The 19,115-nt window shown below is 36.5% G+C and overlaps 1 long non-coding RNA gene across 1 annotated transcript in view; it reads left to right on the forward strand.

Moving 5' to 3' along the window:
• The window catches only part of LOC149848965 (uncharacterized), a 56,714-nt gene extending 48,532 nt beyond the window's left edge, over positions 1-8,182 (forward strand). The window contains exon 4 of the long non-coding RNA XR_016433188.1: positions 8,039-8,182. This is a non-coding gene — a long non-coding RNA (uncharacterized LOC149848965). The remainder of the gene's footprint in view (positions 1-8,038) is intronic.
• The last annotated feature ends 10,933 nt before the right edge of the window (positions 8,183-19,115 follow it).

Here is a 19,115-nt window from a genome sequence, read left to right on the forward strand (position 1 = left end):
ATATCTCCACAGCGCTGAGGCACAGGCTGCCTAAAATAGCATGCAATGTCTGACAAAGTAATCGTAAGACTGATAGACCCCTTCAGGAATTATGCTTATTATAGAAGACAGTGATGGTACAACCTTGAGTGACACGTATTGACTTTGGATATGATAGAGTCCACGATGGCCTCAATCACTCATGGGTTTTGAGGTCATGGTTATCCTTATGATCTAAGGATTGAACTCAACTATTGCAAGTAGATGATGTATCCGAATTGGGACTAGTAGGGTTCTCCCAGTTGAAATACACCTTCCTACTATGGATAAGGTCAATATGCCTCTGGGGTATCTAAAATACATGAAATAATCAACCTCCATAATGTCGCGTTGATGCTCGGACAATGCTTTGCCCGCGTACCAAGGGTGAAAGAGGTTAAATATCGAAATAATGCATTAGCTCTAGGTTCAGCGATGCTTGAATGTATGAGTGGATGAACGTTGTTATGTCAAGTCCTGCATAACCTTTGTGAAGGTGTCATAATCGGTATACCACTGGACCGATAGGGCAAAGACCCATGTTGTATCCACACGGCTAAGCGAAGCTCAAGGAGTTGTCCTTAGATGCGTGGGATACGAAAGTGCCAAGTATGAAGACTTGAGCGAATATTCAACTCATAGCCCTGAGAAGGCTCTTGCGATATACGCTAAGTCGTTGAGACTCGAGCGTCATTATTGTGAACTGTGACCCTGAGTGGTCAACGCATTTACTTGAGTTGAATGGATGTATGATTGTTTGCTTACCAGACCATCAGTGGTTCTGACCTCATTTTATGGGAATTTCAAGTGTTGGACCTGCGTTGCGATATGCGGAGCAAGACGACATCGAGTTCCAGGGTTTCTCTAGACATAATTTTACTGCTTCCTTTTATTGAACATATACTGCTTTTCCAAGCAGTAATGTTGTAATAAACATGTGATTTTTGATAAAATGGAACACTTTTGTGGTCAATGAGTTGCTTGGCCACATACCTGTAATGTGCCCGAAGGTTTCTAAAACTGATGACTCATTATCGTCTGATTCCACTGCTAAAAGCGTTTCTAAGTTCTGCTGCAAAGAAAAAAAAGAAATTCATGAAAATTTTAACTTAGCTTTGTTTTGGAAATCCGGGGCATTACATCCACACTCTCTCTCTTAGGTGAACAAGACCTCTAGTAGGTCGAGTCTACTACTTAGAGCTTAGGCTGCTGCCCAAGCTCCAACTCAACCGGCGCATGGCCATCATGAGTCCCAATGATCCACACCTTCTTGAGTCGAACTCTGGTGGATCCAACCTCAACCACCCAATCAAGCCTTTATAGAAGACCACCTCTAAGTCACCCTAGCCTATGTAAGTCAGCTACGTTCATTTCCTAATCTCAAACCTAAATTTGAACCGACTTAAACTCAATTCTGCCCACTTGATTTATGTCAAACCTAGAAACTTCATCGGACTTCACAAATTTACCCAACTCAAACAGTGAGGGATCTCAGTCTAATTTTTGTACTCAGCTTTCTTTATTATGTCTAGAATTAAACCCCCAAATTTTGGGATTAATTGAGTTTCTAGCTCTAAGAGCTTGATTTTATATTTTAGGTTTGTTAGATCTAAACTCAGTCAGTCCCTGTATAACTCTAAACTTTCTATAAATTCCAAAAATTATATCTCTGTTCTTGTTTCTGAGTCATGTGACCCTTAAATTTGGTTAGAACCTAGTTCAGGGTGTTTAGAATCGTCCCTCAAAATTTGAATTTTTTTGTTGCACCATTTTGGAGTTCTGATTTTCCTTCCTGAACGTATCAGAACCCAATACCATGTCTACCCGAGTTAGCCCACTTTAGATTTGACTTGACCAAACCAAGTCTACCCTTTTTCACTTTTGAACCCTAGACCCAGGCACACATCAATCTTGCTCTCAGACTTTTTCAAGAAAATAATTGCATTATCATCTCGTGGTTGCTTGGGTCGTGCCCCACCAAAGTGCACTAAGTAGTGAATCCAATTTCTGAGCAAAGTTCTTTGTCTAGTGCTTCATATAATACCCAACATGCATTTAGGCCATATATGAGAGACACCATACTTTAACCCTGGGTGACTATTTGAGATATCAGTAAACTCTCCTCTTTCTTAATATTCATCCAAGTGTGCAAATTTTTTCTTCACATGTTTCAAAAACTATGCACATGAATTGTTTACTCCGTATTTACAATTGCAAATGCTATCAGAAATATTTTACCACAAGGATCAATATTATAGGTCGACAACAATATTTTCATATATCTTTATTTTAGCAATGTGTCATCTACCATAAGAATTGGAGGGCATCTTTTTAAAAACTCATTGATGCATGGATGAAAGGATAAAAATAGGTACTTAAATTGATCTTTCATTTTGGTCTGAATGTACCCTAATGATCATCAGTTAGCCTTTATCAAATGATTCAAATAGGCGAGAAGCATCCTGAAGGACTCTTCGAATAAACCATATAGTGTCTCCCTCATCTATTCTCATCCATGTTATACTTGTTTATATGTAACCTCCACATTTTTCACGTGACTGATGTCATTTATGATTTTTCTTGGAGTCATCTTCGGGTTATCGCGCAAGCATTTATGAATAAGACTTGAAAGATACTTTTTCACTATAAGGTTGCCTAATGATCCTCAACATGTATGATCCTCTAATCATATACAATTTCAATTGTTCGTGAAAGTTCTTTATTGTCTGTACATTGAACATTTATACCCTTAATCAGTTCAGGCAATTGCATGCCCTCTACGTGCCTGAGCTCAATATTTGGGACATCAATATCATTCACTATTTGGGATAGTTGAATGTTCGCCAAATGATTAAACTCAATAGATGGTGCTTGAGATAGATGCATATTCTCCACAAGATTCTCATTATTCCATTCATCAACTGCTTCTTATACATCACTTTCCACTACTTGTTTGACTTTGAAATCAATAGCTGTTTGTTTAACTTTGTGAACAATTATATAAACATCGCCACTAAATAACATTCATTCTACATCATCATTGCCCAAAAAATCTATCCATATATGTTAGTTATCTATATTTGGAGAATAACTATACTGGAGAATCATTGACTCTTCTGCATATCCAATTGTATAAAACATTAAAACCATAAATTCTTTATATTTACTATTTTTGGAGACCACTACAGATCTCTAAGTAAGGTGATCAATGTTTTGGTAGTATACTTTAACCCTTTTAGAGGTCATCATTAACTACCTATACCAACCATACAACATATCATTCATCTAATGAAAATAACATGTGAGAAAATGACATCCATATACCCTTCATGCATTCAATTAACAAAACTACCTACAACAACCACTATTAAAACCAATTACCCTTAATAACCTCCTAAACACTATTCAATACTTATGTAGAGTCAACCCTAGCCCTATTACACTAACACAAAAGCATTGAATATTAAATAGAAGACAAGCAAATAAATATAATTCATTTACAATATAAACAAATATATATTTATAAAAAAAACCCTTAACATAGTAAACCCTAAATGATAAATCCAGTGATAAATATTAAATAAAATACAAAAAAACATACAAAATACATCCATAACAATAACTAAACATAAATTCTACAAGTCTATTAAATGCTAATATGTACAAAAAAATAGCTCATAATGAAATAAAATACTATAAATATATATTATTTGTTTGAAACTCATATAGTACTTGTTTGTTCATTTTCATTCTTATCCTTGCTTTCACATACAACGAACAATTTTAAAGCTTTGCATTTGTGCTGAGGAGCCCATTTCTCATCACAATTATAGAAAAGACCCTTGCTATACCTATGCTTCATTTGGGTCTTGCTAATAAATTTGCAACCAAATTTTGTTTTGGCTCCCTCCTCCTTGGGATGTTGGTTCTTGGCCTATCAGGTGGTCGACTAGGCTTTTTCATAAACATTGTTTTTTTCTTGCACTCTTTCACCACTTTAGCCTTCACAAAACAATCCTCTAGGGTCCGAGGGTCTAGATCCATGAGCTCAACCTTAATTTCGTCTTGTAATCCTCACATGAATATGCCTACCAAAGCAGGTTCAAACCAATCACCACATATGATACTAAGGTCGTTGAATTCTTCTTGGTATTCTTAGATAGACCCCTTTTGCTTAATATTTTTTATCTCTACGTTATGATTAACGTAGGTTGAGGGTCAAAACCTTTTTAAGAGTTCTCTTTCAAACTCATACCAAGTAGGTGTCTCATGGCATTTCTCACACCACCTGTACAACCATAGGGCTTCAGTATCAAGTTGAACTATGGTTCATCCTAATATATTTTTGAGGAGAACCATTTGACTTACAAAGTACTGCTTGGTTTTGTTATCCAATTATGGGAGTTATTTATCATGAAGGTGAGAAAAAAGATTTTGATCAGGCACAAAAAGGAGATGCCAAATGGTTGTATTCTCGAGCTAGCTTCATGATCCTTCAGGTGTCATCCAAGGATGGGTTCTCATGCATCCTGCTCAGGATCATTATGCTCCTCACGAAAGTCACTACCTCCGTTAGTGAATTAGAGATGTTGTTGGGCAGCTTGGACTATCATTTGGCGTTGCTGCAGCAAGTTGGTGATGTTTTGAAGGCTGGTTTCGAAACTGGTCATGTAAATCTCAACACCACCCTGTTTGGTGTTGGTCTCTTCCACGAACTTGGTTATAGTTTCAGGGTTCATTTATGGGATTTGGTCTTGGGTTTTCTTAGGAAGCATGGGGTAAGCTCTAATACCAGTTTTGATGCATTCTTGGGCTGAGGTCAAGGGTGGATCCAGGGGGCGAAAGTTTTGAAAATTTTTCTAGTAGGGAAGGAGGGGCACAACTTGATGAGAGCAACAAGACTTTGTTGGTATCTAAATAGGCAACCAAAGGTAATATAAATTCTTATTTCTCTCTATCTCTCTATAGTTTATATATATATATATATATATATATATATATATATATATATATATATATATATATATATATATATATATCACTAAATTTCTTGCAATTAAGAAGATGTAAAGATTTCATTGAGATCTAATGATGTGAAGGAGTTTATCATGTTAGTCTTGGCATACTTTATTATGAATCATAATGAATTGTCCTCCACCCCTCCCTAATATCTATTCTTAAGCACACACCATACTACTTGATGATACGTAAATTAGTCATAATTATAATATATTTTTATTGTAAAAATACATCATTTATAGGTTTAGAACCCTCACTTAGATGTATTTAGATGTCATTGAGCTATGGTTCGAATTTCGTTCGAATCAGACTTAAAACGAGAGAGATATTGTATTTTTAGTGAAACGGGTCAGACCTCGAGGCGAAATGGGTTAATTTGGATCTAAACGGCCATTCTGGACCTTGGATCTGGGCAAAAACCTTAGGATCCAACCCACTCTAGCCCCAAATTCATTTTTTTTAAAAACCTTTGCTGAAAACCCCCTCCAAAATAGGCACCTAGCAAATATTTGATTTTTAATCCTTGTTTTGGAATTTTTCAAAACATAGGTTTTGGCGTTAAAAACATGAAGAAACCCTATTCACGATTGTTCATGTCTGGGGAAAGGCACCGCCCAGCTTGCCCCTTCCCTTCCTCTCCTTCTTCCCCTGCATTTTCTCCTCCTTCCTCTTCAGCATTTCTCCTTCGTCTTCTTCACAACCCTCCATCGCCATTGGTTCGCCGTCTCAACCGTGGAATCCCAACACTCCTTCCTCACCGTGCTTTCTTCTGCTTCTCTTTCATCCCCCTTTTGCCTTGTTGTGCTAACATTAATGATTGCTTGTTGTGCTATGCAGGTTCAGCAGCATGGAATGCTTGATCCGTTGGTTGTGCCGTCTGCAATGAGCGGGTGATCGAATTCTAACCGGTTTCTTCTTCTCACCACTCATCGTCTACAGGTGGCTGCAGCCAAATTAGTTGCAGCAGCAACATCTTGTGGCAATCAGAACTTCCAGCAGCGTGGGAGGCATTTTCTCCTCATCATAAACCACTCTTTTCGTGCCCCTTCATTCCTCGGACTGTTGGCCAGCCCCTTTCTTCGCATCCCCTTCTTCTAGTGTAGCACCCAACATGTTTTCTTTTCTTTGCCTGTGTTTTTCTCTTTTTTATCTCAGCCATAGCTTAGGGTGTTAATGCTTAAACCAGCATTGTGAGTCGAGTTAAACATTTTTTGTTAGTATTGCTCAGCCTTTTGGATTTTTTCATAGCATGTTTGTTTCATTGTTAGCGCTCAAACCGGCTGGACTGGTTCCAGCCGGCTGAAGCCATTTACCGTAGACTCTATTTCATTATAACATCCTAGATTAATGAGTTGTTACATATGTTAAATTAGTTTAGTACTGTAGGATTGTTGACCGTTGTTTTGGATTGAAAGGCATTCAAGCCACAAAAATCGGGTAGATTGATGCTACCCGGTTTTTTGGTGTGTTGCGCAAAACCGATCAACACAATAGTTCTTTGTGTTTCTGTTAAGCATTAGCAGTAAATTCAGCATGGTTTCAATCATTGTAGGTGGTGAATTAATTTACAATGTAGCTACTAATGTAGGTGTTTTTCTTAGTATCCACTTCCGATTGGAATTCTTCCTAATAGGTTTGGGTGTTTTTGCAGCAAATAGTATGGATTAGCGTCATTGCGTAATCTCGGTTTTAGCAGAAATTACAGTGATTGGTTCCCTGTTGTATTTAGGTCACCTAGGTAACATTAGGAATGTTCTGTAATTTCGGATGCATGTGAGTAGTTTGGGTGGGAGTTAAAGGTAGTTGTTTTCGTTTCCTTGCTAACCGAGTTAGGTAGTTAGTGTATTTAGTGATACTCGGTTGGAGGGTGTGTAGCAACAGGTTTTTAGTAGTTTTGATGTAAAATTTTGTAGTAAATTAGCATGTGATAGAATTGTGTAGCTTAGCATTGTGTTGGCTGCGTAAGCTAGGGTGTTAAGAATGAATAGGATTAGGTACATGCCAATTGATGATTAGTTTTGAATAGTTCATTAGTTTATTAATTTGCAGTTAAAACTAGATTTCCAGCATGAATTTAGGTTTTATTTAGATAGTATACATTAGGTTAATTCATTCAGATAGTTTAGGGTAGTGAGCATTAGTGTTTAGAACGTGTTTGGCTCAAACCCTTCAAATCGACTAGAATCACTCTAGTCGATTAAGGGTATTTTCTAAATTTTAGTATTGTTGTTACATTCTTGTTTTCAGCGTGTTTCTATTTTCAATTAAGTAGTAATTAGTTTAATGTAGGTGATAGTTAGTTTAAATATGTGTTTGTTTGTGTTTTAGGCCTTCGTCGCAATGAATTCTGACTCTTACGTCAAAACCGGCTAGAACCATGTGTCTAGTCGGGTTTGTCGGTTTGGGAACATAGGATTCGTTGTTGATATTAGTATTTTCTATAAGTTATTAGTGTATTTAGATTTAGAATTAATATGTACATGTTTTAGCTTGATAGCTAGTGCTTTAGGATTGAATTTTGCATAGTTTTGCCCTTTGCATAATTTAATCTTCTAGATAGGCTTCTTGCGTATTGTTGTATGATTTTGCGATGCCTATATCTGGAGTTTTGTAGTGATCTTTGGAAACTAAAAGCTTTGCTAAATTTTTGATTCTATCAGGAGGTCAACGCAAAAAAAATCATTCCAATCGGACTTCGTTTAGGCCATCTACGAATCATTTTTTGATCGCCTATTAGAAATTAGGGTTTCGCATAGCGCAGGGGTAAAATATCCATTTGTGATTTTTTGTAGTTTTCTAATTTTGACTTTTAGTATTTTATTAGGTTTCTAACATTAGCTCAGAGTTAATTGTAGCATTAGGTTATTTAGTTTAGGAAATTAACTCAGGTAATTTCTCATTTTACTTAGAAATTAATTTGGCAATTGATTTTAGGATTACTTTAGAAATAGTCATTTCCATTTTTGTAAATAGTGTTACTAACTTCATTTTTGTCGTGCAGGTGATTTTACGTTGCAAGTTAAGAGCATCTTGTCTCAATGATCGAATGTTGCATCAAGTGAAATGATGAAAATGCCCTTGCATTTGCGAGCTTAAGTCACTGCGGGTTTCTTTTCAGTACTTGTTCTAATTTTGATTTCATTGTAATATTCTTTGTAATTGAACAGGTTCTATATCAATGAAATGTAATTTTTAGTTTTACATTGAGTATATCTTATTCCCTGTGGATCGATCCGGACTCACCACTTACGTGGAAGATCGGTATTATTACTTGGTTGTCAATTTTTTAAATGCTTTCAACGATGAAATAATGTTTTAAAAATACCATTGGTAAAAGTCACACCAAGTCATTGGCGCCGTTGCCGGGGAACGGCGTATACTCTTTTAATTCTATGTTTGCAATTGGTTGATATTAGCTTAGTTAGTTAGTTAATTGTATTTTAAATTCTAGTCAATAGGATTATTTAGTAAATATAGGTTTAACGTAATAAGCACATATAAGATTCACGTTTGGTTTCTCTAGGCTTCACAAATTTTCATCCTTCTGGAGCAATTAGACAAGTGAGTTCTAGATAACTTAGCGATAATTCCAATCTCTATACTTAAGCATACTTAGAGTAGATTTCATTTTGTATTTGAACTTTCTTTAAGCATGTTTAGCTAGTTTAATTGCATTTAGTTTTAATTCTTGTTTTTGTTATTGTTTATTGTTTTTGTTTTTCTTTTTATTTGCATAGTTAGGACACTAAATAGTTTAGGTTATGTTGCACACATTTAGACTTAGTTCCAGTGTATGCAAGGGCACAAAAATTTGGGTGTCCCACTTCAACCTTTTGTTGAGGATCTAGAGAGAATTTTACATTCTCCTCGGAACCGAACCGAAATGGGGGACCAAGAACCCGAAGCGCCTACGCGCCCTCTCAAGGAGTACTTCCTACCCACGGAGTACACCCAGGCGTCCTGCATTCGGAGACCCGATGTAGGGGCACCACAGTACGAGATTAAGGCCAACGTGATTCAGATGCTCCCATCTTTCTATGACCTTAGTCACGAGGATCCCTATAGGCACCTCGACAAGTTTCTCGAAATCTGTTCTATAGTGAAGATTCAAAATTTCGGGGATGATGCTATGAAATTGACCCTTTTTCCATTCTCATTGAAGGACAAAGCCAAGTATTGGCTGAAATCCTTAGACACAATAGTAATAGGGTCATGGGATCAGCTTCAGCAGGAATTTTCGAAGAAGTACTTTCCCATCGATAGGATAAATCAATTTAGGTGAGCCATCACCAGTTTCTCAGAACTGGATGGCGAGCAATTTTATGAAACATGGGAAAGGATGAAGGACCTGCTTAGAAAATGCCCTCACCACCAGGTGCCAAGATGGCAACTGGCGTAGTGCTTCTATGATGGATTGTCTGACAGGAATCAGATGATCGACGCTTCATGTGGGGGTACATTCATGTTGAAGAGCGAGGATGAGGCCTGACACTTATTTGATACTCTGGCCGAGAACTTATTGCACCATACCTCTACCTCTCGCTCTAAGAGAGCCACAGTCACACCCAGCATTTCCAAGAAAGGTGGCGTTCTTGAGATTGATTCGACTGCTGCGCTGCAAAGCAAAGTGAATATACTTTCGTAGAAGCTGGATCGACTTCTCGCGGGCCCAACCCCATCCATCAAGTTTGTGCCAACCCAGCATATTCTGTCATTGAGTGCCCTTTGGCAGCTCAGTACCCTGAATTTGTTCACGAACAAGTTCAGGCTGCTCAGGGATTCGCCAAGCCCTTGCATGACCCATTTTCATCTACATATAATCCGGGTTGGCAAAATTATCTGAATTTTTTATGGAAAAATCAACAAGCCCCAGTCCATACCACTCCATCTCACCATGTTAGGCCTAATACGTTCATTTAGTCATATCAGAGGCCGAATTATCCCCAACCCCCTCCTACCTTTCCTATGGTTGCTCCTCAGGAGACAACACAGTCATCTTTTGAAGAGAAGATTCTTCAAGCGTTGCAGGAGGTGAAAACCTCCAGTCAAACCGCTTTAGAGAAGTATAACCATTTGCTCAACTCCCATACCCATTCAATAGCCATGCTTGAAACGCAGATGGGTCAGTTGGCAGACGCTTTGATGAGGAGGACCGAGAGTAATCTGCCAAGCCAACCAATGATGAATCCTAAGGGCAAGGAAGTCATGGTTTTCGAGTTGCACATGCCAGAATCCCATTGAAGAATAGGGCATCAGCTGAGCAGAGACAGTGTATTATATGTGCATAGTAGAGTCAAGATTTTCAGTTTAGCATTTATTTTTGTTTTTGTTTCGTTATTTGATTTCATATGAGCTTACATTTGCTTTGATTCATGCAGGCTTATCTGACATTCAATGTGTAAGTATACGTTATTGAATTTAGGACATAGCTTTTAGAGTAGACAATCGATTAGGTCAGTTGAAAATTGAGCATCGACGTATGCTTAGTGGTGGAGCATGATCCAGTCAAGAACCAGCTCAAGAGGCCCCACATATCAGGTTGTATCTATATGTTCTCCTATCTTGATTTCAAGTTCTTTGATTATGCATCTATATTACATTTTTATATCTCTGCATGCCACTAGGGACAGTGTCATTCAATCATGGGGGGGAGGGTTCAGTAGATACACATTATTTCTTTTATTTATCATGTTTCAGTAGCTATAGATACACATTATTTCTTTTATTTATCATGTTTCAGTAGCTATAGATACACACTATTTTTTTTATTTATCCTGTTTCAGTAGCTAAAACTCATAAATTAAGCATTTCAGAATTTTTTTTAACATATATGAATGTTTTTTACACAATCTGACAAATTAGAAATTTTAAAAAAAAGGCCCATAAGGAAATTTTTTTCTAAACAAAGCTAAAAAGAGTGAGTATTTATGTGAAGTTTAAAGAAAAGATTATATTTGAATGTGAAAAGCTAATGTTGAATCACAAGTATAAGTATGCACAGTTTGAAATAAACTACTAAGTAAATAAAAAATATAAAGAAAAAGCTCAAACTCAAAAGAAAAGAGCCTATGTTAGGTTGTTTGGATAATTTCACAATCCCGAGTAAGATGAGTTCAGACGCAAGTTGAAGCGTTTGAATTTCATTCGAAACGGAAGGTGAGAACTTCGTGAGCCTTAGAAGCTGAGATCAGACACAAGTTGAAGTGTCTGAACCTCATGTCGAAGGGGTAAATGAAGGAAGTCACTTTTGTGTCTAGTTAATATCTTTAACATACAAATAGTGGTATAAGAAGACATTAACATTGCACAAGGCACAAAAGCAGACCACATGCAAGCTATCAAATGAAAATAACAGAAAGAATTGAAAAATTGAAAAAATTAAAAATCCAATGACAAAGAAAAATGAGAGCTTACTAAAAGAGAATTCATTGCTTAGAAGTAGAATGAAAGACTGTGCAGAAAAAGATACAAGTGATGAAAAATGAACAACAACATGACCATACACGATTTTCTGAGAAACAATCATAGATAAATGCAATTTTTAGAAGAGTGAAAGAAAATTTTTTATCGTGGAGGCATATAATCTATAATCATGTTATGAGAATGAAAACTACATGAAACGTCTGCTAAAATTGATTTCTGGAAGTGCCTAGCAATTTAAAAAGAAAATTTTGAATTTCTGCATGATTTCTGATGTTTGTGGGTAGCATCTCTGCAAACCCTCATGAGACCTTGCTCGTCCACTGGGGTAACCCAGGGGTTAAAAAGGGCTTGTTGCATAAGCTAAATGCAACCGTGATTCTTACGAAAGTGAGTTAGTGGTTTAATAAAAATTTACATTTTATGTGGGTAGTCCATATCTTCATTGCAAGGGTAGGGTATATTGCTAGGGACTAGCAATTATTCTAGCATGGAGGTATTTGATGATACTTAAATTACTCATAATTATAATATATTTTTATTATAAAAATACATCATTTATAGGTTTAAAACCCTCACGTAGATGAATTTAGATGTCATTGAGCTACGGTTCAAATTTCGTTCTAATCAGACTAAAAATGAGAGAGAGATTGCATTTTTAGTGAAATGGGTCAGATCTCGGAGCGAAATGGGTTAATTTGGATCCAAACGGCTATTCTGGGCCTTGGATCTAGGCAAAAACCTTAGGATCCAACTCACGCCAGCCCCAAATTCATTTTTTTTGAAAACCTTTGCTGAAAACCCCCTTTAAAATAGGCGCCTAGCAAATATTTGATTTTTAATCCTTGTTTTGGAATTTTCCAAAACATAGGTTTTGGCTTTAAAAACATGAAGGAAACCTATTCACGATTGTTCATGTCTGGGGAAAGGCACCGCCCAACTCGCCCATTCCCTTCCTCTCCTTCTTCTCCTACGTTTTCTCCTCCTTCCCCTTCAGCTCTTCTCCTTCTTCTTCTTCACAACCCTCCGTCGCCATTGGTTGGCCGTCTCAACCATGGAATCCCAGCACTCCTTCCTCACCATGCTTTCTTTTGCTTCCCTTTCATCCCCCTTTTGCCTTGTTGTGCTAACATTAACGGTTGCTTGTTGTGTTGTGCAGGTTCAGCAGCGTGGAATGCTTGATCCGTTGGTTGTGCCGTCTGCAATCAGCGGGTGACAGGATTCTAACCAGTTTCTTCTTCTCACCACTCATCGTCTACAGGTGGCTGCAGCCAAATCAGTTGCAGCAGTAGCATCTTGTGGCAATTGGAACTTCCAGCAGCGTGGGAGGTGTTTTCTCCTCATCGTTAACCACTCTTTTCGTGCCCCTTCATTCCTCAGACTGTCGGCCGGCCCCCAGTAAGTTTTCTTCACATCCCCTTCTTCTAGTGTAGCACCCAGCATGTTTTCTTTTCTTTGCCTGTGTTTTTCTATTTTTTGTCTCAACCGTAGCCTAGGGTGTTAATGCTTAAACCAGCATTGTGAGTCGAGTTAAACATTTTTTGTTAGTATTGCTCAGCCTTTTGGATTTTGTCATAGCATGTTTGTTTCATTGTTAGCGCTCAAACCAGCTGGACTGGTTCCAACCGACTGGAGCCATTTGTTGTAGACTCTATTTCATTATAACAACCTAGATTAATGAGTTGTTACATATGTTAAATTAGTTTAGTATTGTAGGATTGTTGACCATTGTTTTGGATTGAAAGGCATTCAAGCCACAAAAATCAGGTAGATTGATGCTACCTGGTTTTTTGGTATCTTGCGCAAAACCGATCAACACAATAGTTCTCTGTGTTTCTGTTAAGCATTAGCAGTAAATTCAGCATGGTTTCAATCATTGTAGGTGGTGAATTAATTTACAATGGAGCTACTAATGTAGGTGTTTTTCTTAGTATCCACTTCCGATTGGAATTCTTCCTAATAGGTTTGGGTGTTTTTGCAGCAAATAGTATGGATTAGCGTCATTGCGTAATCTCGGTTTTAGCAGAAATTACAGTGATTGGTTCCCTGTTGTATTTAGGTCACCTAGGTAACATTAGGAATGTTTTGTAATTTCGGATGCATGTGAGTAGTTTGGGTGGTAGTTAAAGGTAGTTGGTTTCGTTTCCTTGCTAACCGAGTTAGGTAGTTAGTGTATTTAGTGATACTCGGTTGGAGGGTGTGTAGCAGCAGGTTTTTAGTAGGTTTGATGTAAAATTTTGTAGTAAATTAGCACGTGATAGAATTGTGTAGCTTAGCATCGTGTTGGCTTCGTAAGTTAGGGTGTTAAGAAATAATAGGATTAGGTACATGCCAATTGATGATTAGCTTTGAATAGTTCATTAGTTTATTAATTTGCGGTTAAAACTAGATTTTCAACATGAATTTAGGTTTTATTTAGATAGTATACATTAGGTTAATTCATTCAGATAGTTTAGGGTAGTGAGCATTAGTGTTTAGAACGTGTTTGGCTCAAACCCTTCAAATCGACTAGAATCACTCTAGTCGATTAAGGGTATTTTCTAAATTTTAGTATTGTTGTTACATTCTTGTTTTCAGCATGTTTCTATTTTCAATTAAGTAGTAATTAGTTTAATGTAGGCGATAGTTAGTTTAAATACATGTTTGTTTGCATTTTAGGCCTTCATCGCAACGAATTCTGACTCTTACGTCAAAATCAGCTAGAACCGCGTGTCTAGTCGGGTTTGTCGGTTTGTGAGCATTGGATTCGTTGTTGATATTAGTATTTTCTATAGATTATTAGTGTATTTGGATTTAGAATTAATATGCACATGTTTTAGCTTGATAACTAGTGTTTTAGGATTGAATTTCGTATAGTTTTGCCCTTCGCATTATTTAATCTTCTAGATAGGCTTCTTGCGTATTGCTATCTGATTTTGTGACGTCTATATCTAGAGTTCCGACAGTGATCTTCGGAATCTGAAAGCTTCACTAAATTCTTGATTCTATTAGGAATTCAACACAATAGAAATCACTCCAATCGGGCTTCGTTAGGCCATCTACGAATCATTTTCCGATCGCCTATTAGAAATTAGGGTTTCGCGTAGCGCAGGGGCAAAATAGCCAGTTGTGATTTTTTGTAGTTTTCTAATTTCAACTTTTAGTGTTTTATTAGGTTTCTAACATTAGCTCAGAGTTAATTATAGCATTAGGTTAATTAGTTTAGGAAATTCACTCTGGTAATTTCTCGTTTTACGTAGAAATTAATTTAGCGATTGATTTTTGGATTACTTTAGAAGTTATCATTTTCATTTTTGTAAATAGTGTTACTAACTTCGTTTTTGTCGTGCAGGTGATTTTACGTTGCAAGTTAAGAGCATCTCGTCTCAGTGATCGAATGTTGCATCAAGTGAAATGATGAAAATGCCCTTGCATTTGCGAGCTTAAGTCACTGCGTGTTTTTTTTCAGTACTTGTTCAAATTTTGATTTCATTGTAATATTCTTTGTAATTGAACAAGTTCTATATCAATGAAATACAATTTTTAGTTTTACATTGAGTATATCATGTTCTCTATGAATCGATCCAGACTCAACACTTACATGGAAGATCGGTATTATTACTTGGTTGTCGATTTTCTAAACGCTTTCAACAACGAAATAATGTTTTAAAAATACCATTGCTAAAAGTCACACCAAGTCACTACTGATCATGTACTTTTCCTAAGAAAGTATGGCCTGCCAACATGGTTGTACATACAATATTAGAGGGTGATAGCTTATCATCCATCGTACAATATTGGAGGCCCATAAATAACCTCATTTTGTATTATTTGATTATAAACAGTTTTCCCCCTTTAAGCAAAATCCTGGATCCACCTCTGGCCGAGGGTTTGGAAATAGGAAAGGGATAGACTCAGTTTGGTCAAGTTAAAGTCAATGTGGGCTAACTCGGATAGATAAGGTATTGGGTTTTGACAGATTTGGGGAGAAAAATCATCTCCCAAACATTTCAATAGAAAAATCCTAAATTTTGAGAGATGATTCTAGACACCCTAAACTGGATTAGACCAAATTTAAGAGTTAGAGGACTCAGAAATAAGGAGATATGAGTTTTGAAAGTTTCAAGAAATTAAGGGTTATGCAAGGACTAACTGGGTTTGGATTTGAATATCCCAAATTATAAAATTGAGTTCTCAGAGTTGGGAACTCAATAAATCCTGAAATTCAAGGGTTTATTTCTAGACACACTGAAGAACACTGAGTCCAAAAATTAGACTCAGATCTCTCATAGTTTGAGCTGGGTAAATTCATAAAATCTGACAAAGTTTATAGGTTTGATAAAAATCAGTTAGGTTGAATTGAGTTCGGGTAGGTTCAAACTTAGGTTTAGGATAAGTCAACAAACTTGGCTGACTTACTTGTGCTAGGGTGACTCAGAGGGGGTCTTCTATAGAGGTTGGGTTGGCTGATTGATATCAGATCCATCAGGGTTTTGCTCTAAAAGGTGCAAACCACTACGACTTTGGTTGGCCACATGTTGGTTGAGTTAGACCTTGGGCAGTAGCTTAAGATCCAAGTAGTGGAGTTGACCTACTAGAGGTCTTGATCACCAAAGAGAGAGAGTGAGAGATTTAAAACCTTGAGAGAGAGAGAGAGAGAGAGAGAGATTCATTTTTTTATCTCAAAGCTAGAAACAAGGCATATATATAGGTTGAGAGGGGCCTCATAAAGCCCTTACATAATTCACAAAAACATTTAAATGTACTCATAATTCTAATTAAACCTTCTAAGGGCCTAGGTTAAATCTAGTTAAGCTCTGCTTGAACACGCCGATTTATGGAATCTTGCACTCCAGAAATAGACCAACTTCATGGTCTACCTTCTTCTATTCTTAGGAGCTCCATTACTCAACTTGCATGACTTTCCTTAAGCCCAAAAAATAGGGAAGATACCCCTTGAGTGAGTCTCACTAACTCCTTAGTCCAACATAAGGAGGGGGCATCCATTGTGTGGGCTCCACCTACTCAAGCAATTGGATATTTGGGTTTGAATCAATATGATCTATATCAAAGATATAGTTGCATACAAGTACATTGCCCTTGACATGAAACTGGAACATTGAGTTAACAATCACTTTCCAACAAGAAGATATTAGTACTTAATGTCTAATATAGCAGATAACTTCAGTGCTTAGATTCTCTTTATATGTGACAAGCCCTAGTGCATATGATTCAAAGGCTTCATCTTATGCTAATGAAACTTTTTGAAAAAAAAGAATATCTAGCAAAAAATGTCAAGTAGATTGGTGATTTAGGTAAAAGACAAGGTAAATGCACTTAAGAGAAAGGCACAACTACATGTGTAAATAGTGTATTTTCATTGACGGCAGTACCAAACCTATGATCGATTTCACGGTTAAAGTGTTGATCTTGAGAAACAATTATGCTTTTATAAAGAGTGACAGGTTAGCAAAATTTTATTTGAACATGCGATCACATGTATTTTGTATCAAGGCAAGTGACCAGAGGATTAGTGAGATAATTTTTTCACAGTTGAATCGTATAGAGCTGCATATCCATTTTTTTATGGTGGATAATGTCCCACATAAATTTTCATCAACTTTTATTCATGTTTATCTACCAAAAGTGGTTCGCAAAGAAGGGGACCTAAGGTGAATATATGAAAAATAAAACACAAGGATGTTGTTTTATATAGGTGCAATGTATGTGGTGAGGTTGGCCACAACAAGCAGAGGCACAAATAATAATATTTTTGATTACCTATGCTTTGCAAAATGTGTATTTGTTAGGAGTTGTTTAATGAATTTCTTTTTTATATTTGTCTAGTATTTTCTAATGAACTGCTCCAATGTCTTATTGTTATCGTCGCAAAATTTTTCCCTTCCCTGCGGGAGAGAAAGGAAACGATTTCGCGAGTCAAACTTGACCAGAGTTTTGAAAATTATTTTGAAATACTCGCCTCCGTTTTAAAAATAGCAGGAAAATTCCGAAGAATGGGACTCGACCTGTCGGTACAAGGTTCGACCGTTCCTGGCGCCTTTACCTGGGGTAATCGAACTAATGATCAAATCTGTGTTTGACTTAACTAAATTAGCAAAATCGTGTTCTATCCTAAATGCACAGAGAATTCAGGCATGTGCTATGAAATTTTGTAAAATGTAGGCTGGAAAACATGATGTATGCTTAGAAAATGCTTTGGGATTGGAAAATGTTTTTAAGGCAAAAGATGGAAATTGATTTCTCAAGAAAATCCTGATGAAAGGATTTAAAATCTTTAGAAAGTTTCTAAAGATTTCGAGGAAATCATGAAGGAATGAGAATCCTTAGAAAATGGTGTGAATTCTTGAGAAAAGATAAGCATTTGAATGAAAAATATTCCAACTTTGAAAATCGTCTTTGGAAAATGATTGAAGATTTATAGGAAAACGATTTTGAGAAAGGAAATCAAATCCTAGGGAATTGAAATTCGGGGAATCCTGGCCTTGAAGAGTTGGAAATCGATTCTGGACTTTGGAAAATAGTTGAAAATTCTTAGGAAACTCCTTTTAAGAATGGAATATTCGAATCTTTGAGAAAACCACATTTTGAAGAAGTTTCAGGATATCTTTGAAAATTCGATTTTCTTGGAAAAGGATCTTTTTGATTTTATCAAAAGGAAAAGCATATGATTTCATGATGCAAACTATCCTGAATGAATGAATGTCTTTTTATGAAAACATCTTTTCAGGAAAATATGCAATTTTAAAATTAAACTAAGGTAAGATTACCACATAGTCTGACTATGGCCGTAAATATGCTTGTAATTTACTTAGTTAATTCTAAAATATTTTGTAAAAATCAAGGATATGCAATGAATTTCTGGAAGTTAGCCTAAGAGTGTAGGCTCGCTATGACTAGTAGAAAGATGCTGAATCTGGGTCTCGTCCATATTCCGACTAGGGTCGCAAATATGGACTCCACCGAGTTCATCAACTCCCTAAGAGTTGGTGCACGTTGCATTTGTGTTCATCCACAGTGATTTTCAAAATAAAATGTATGAATCACATAATCAGGATATTGCAGAAATTCAAACTATATAATATGTATCCTAATCTAAGCAGAAAAGTAAATCTCTTATTCCAAAGTTGCATTTAATTATTACATCACTAAATAAAATGAATGAAAGAAAATTGCAGATTCCGGCTCCTTCCTTTGAATGTCCCTGCCAAGCTTGAAATGGGGTTAGCTCAAATATGTGGGTTTTACCAAGGTTTTCCAATAATATCCTGAGATTATTGGACTTAGCTGGATATAAACCCGATTTTCATACTTGATATTTGAATGATTTAAAATGATGCAAATGCAGGAAAATCATATAATAAATAGTTTGAAATTCGGAATTGTGGTCAAAATGACAAAAATAACCCTAATATTGAGGTTATACCTTTTAAAATCAGGGTTTTTGAAGGAATTTTGATAAAATTTGAGATTTTTGAAATTTGAATTAAACCAAATGATGATGAAATGCATGATGAGACATAAAGATATGTTGCTAAATATATTAGGACTGTAAAAATCAGAATTGACATTTGAAACTTGGCCAAAATAATGAATTTTGCTTGTTTTTCGCCTCGATCAAGGTCCCGCGGGAACCCTGATTTGATGATACGGCTAAACCG

Source organism: Nuphar pumila, chromosome 1, assembly GCF_984573655.1.
Source record: "Nuphar pumila chromosome 1, dmNupPumi1.hap1.1, whole genome shotgun sequence".
Taxonomy (NCBI): domain Eukaryota; kingdom Viridiplantae; phylum Streptophyta; class Magnoliopsida; order Nymphaeales; family Nymphaeaceae; genus Nuphar; species Nuphar pumila.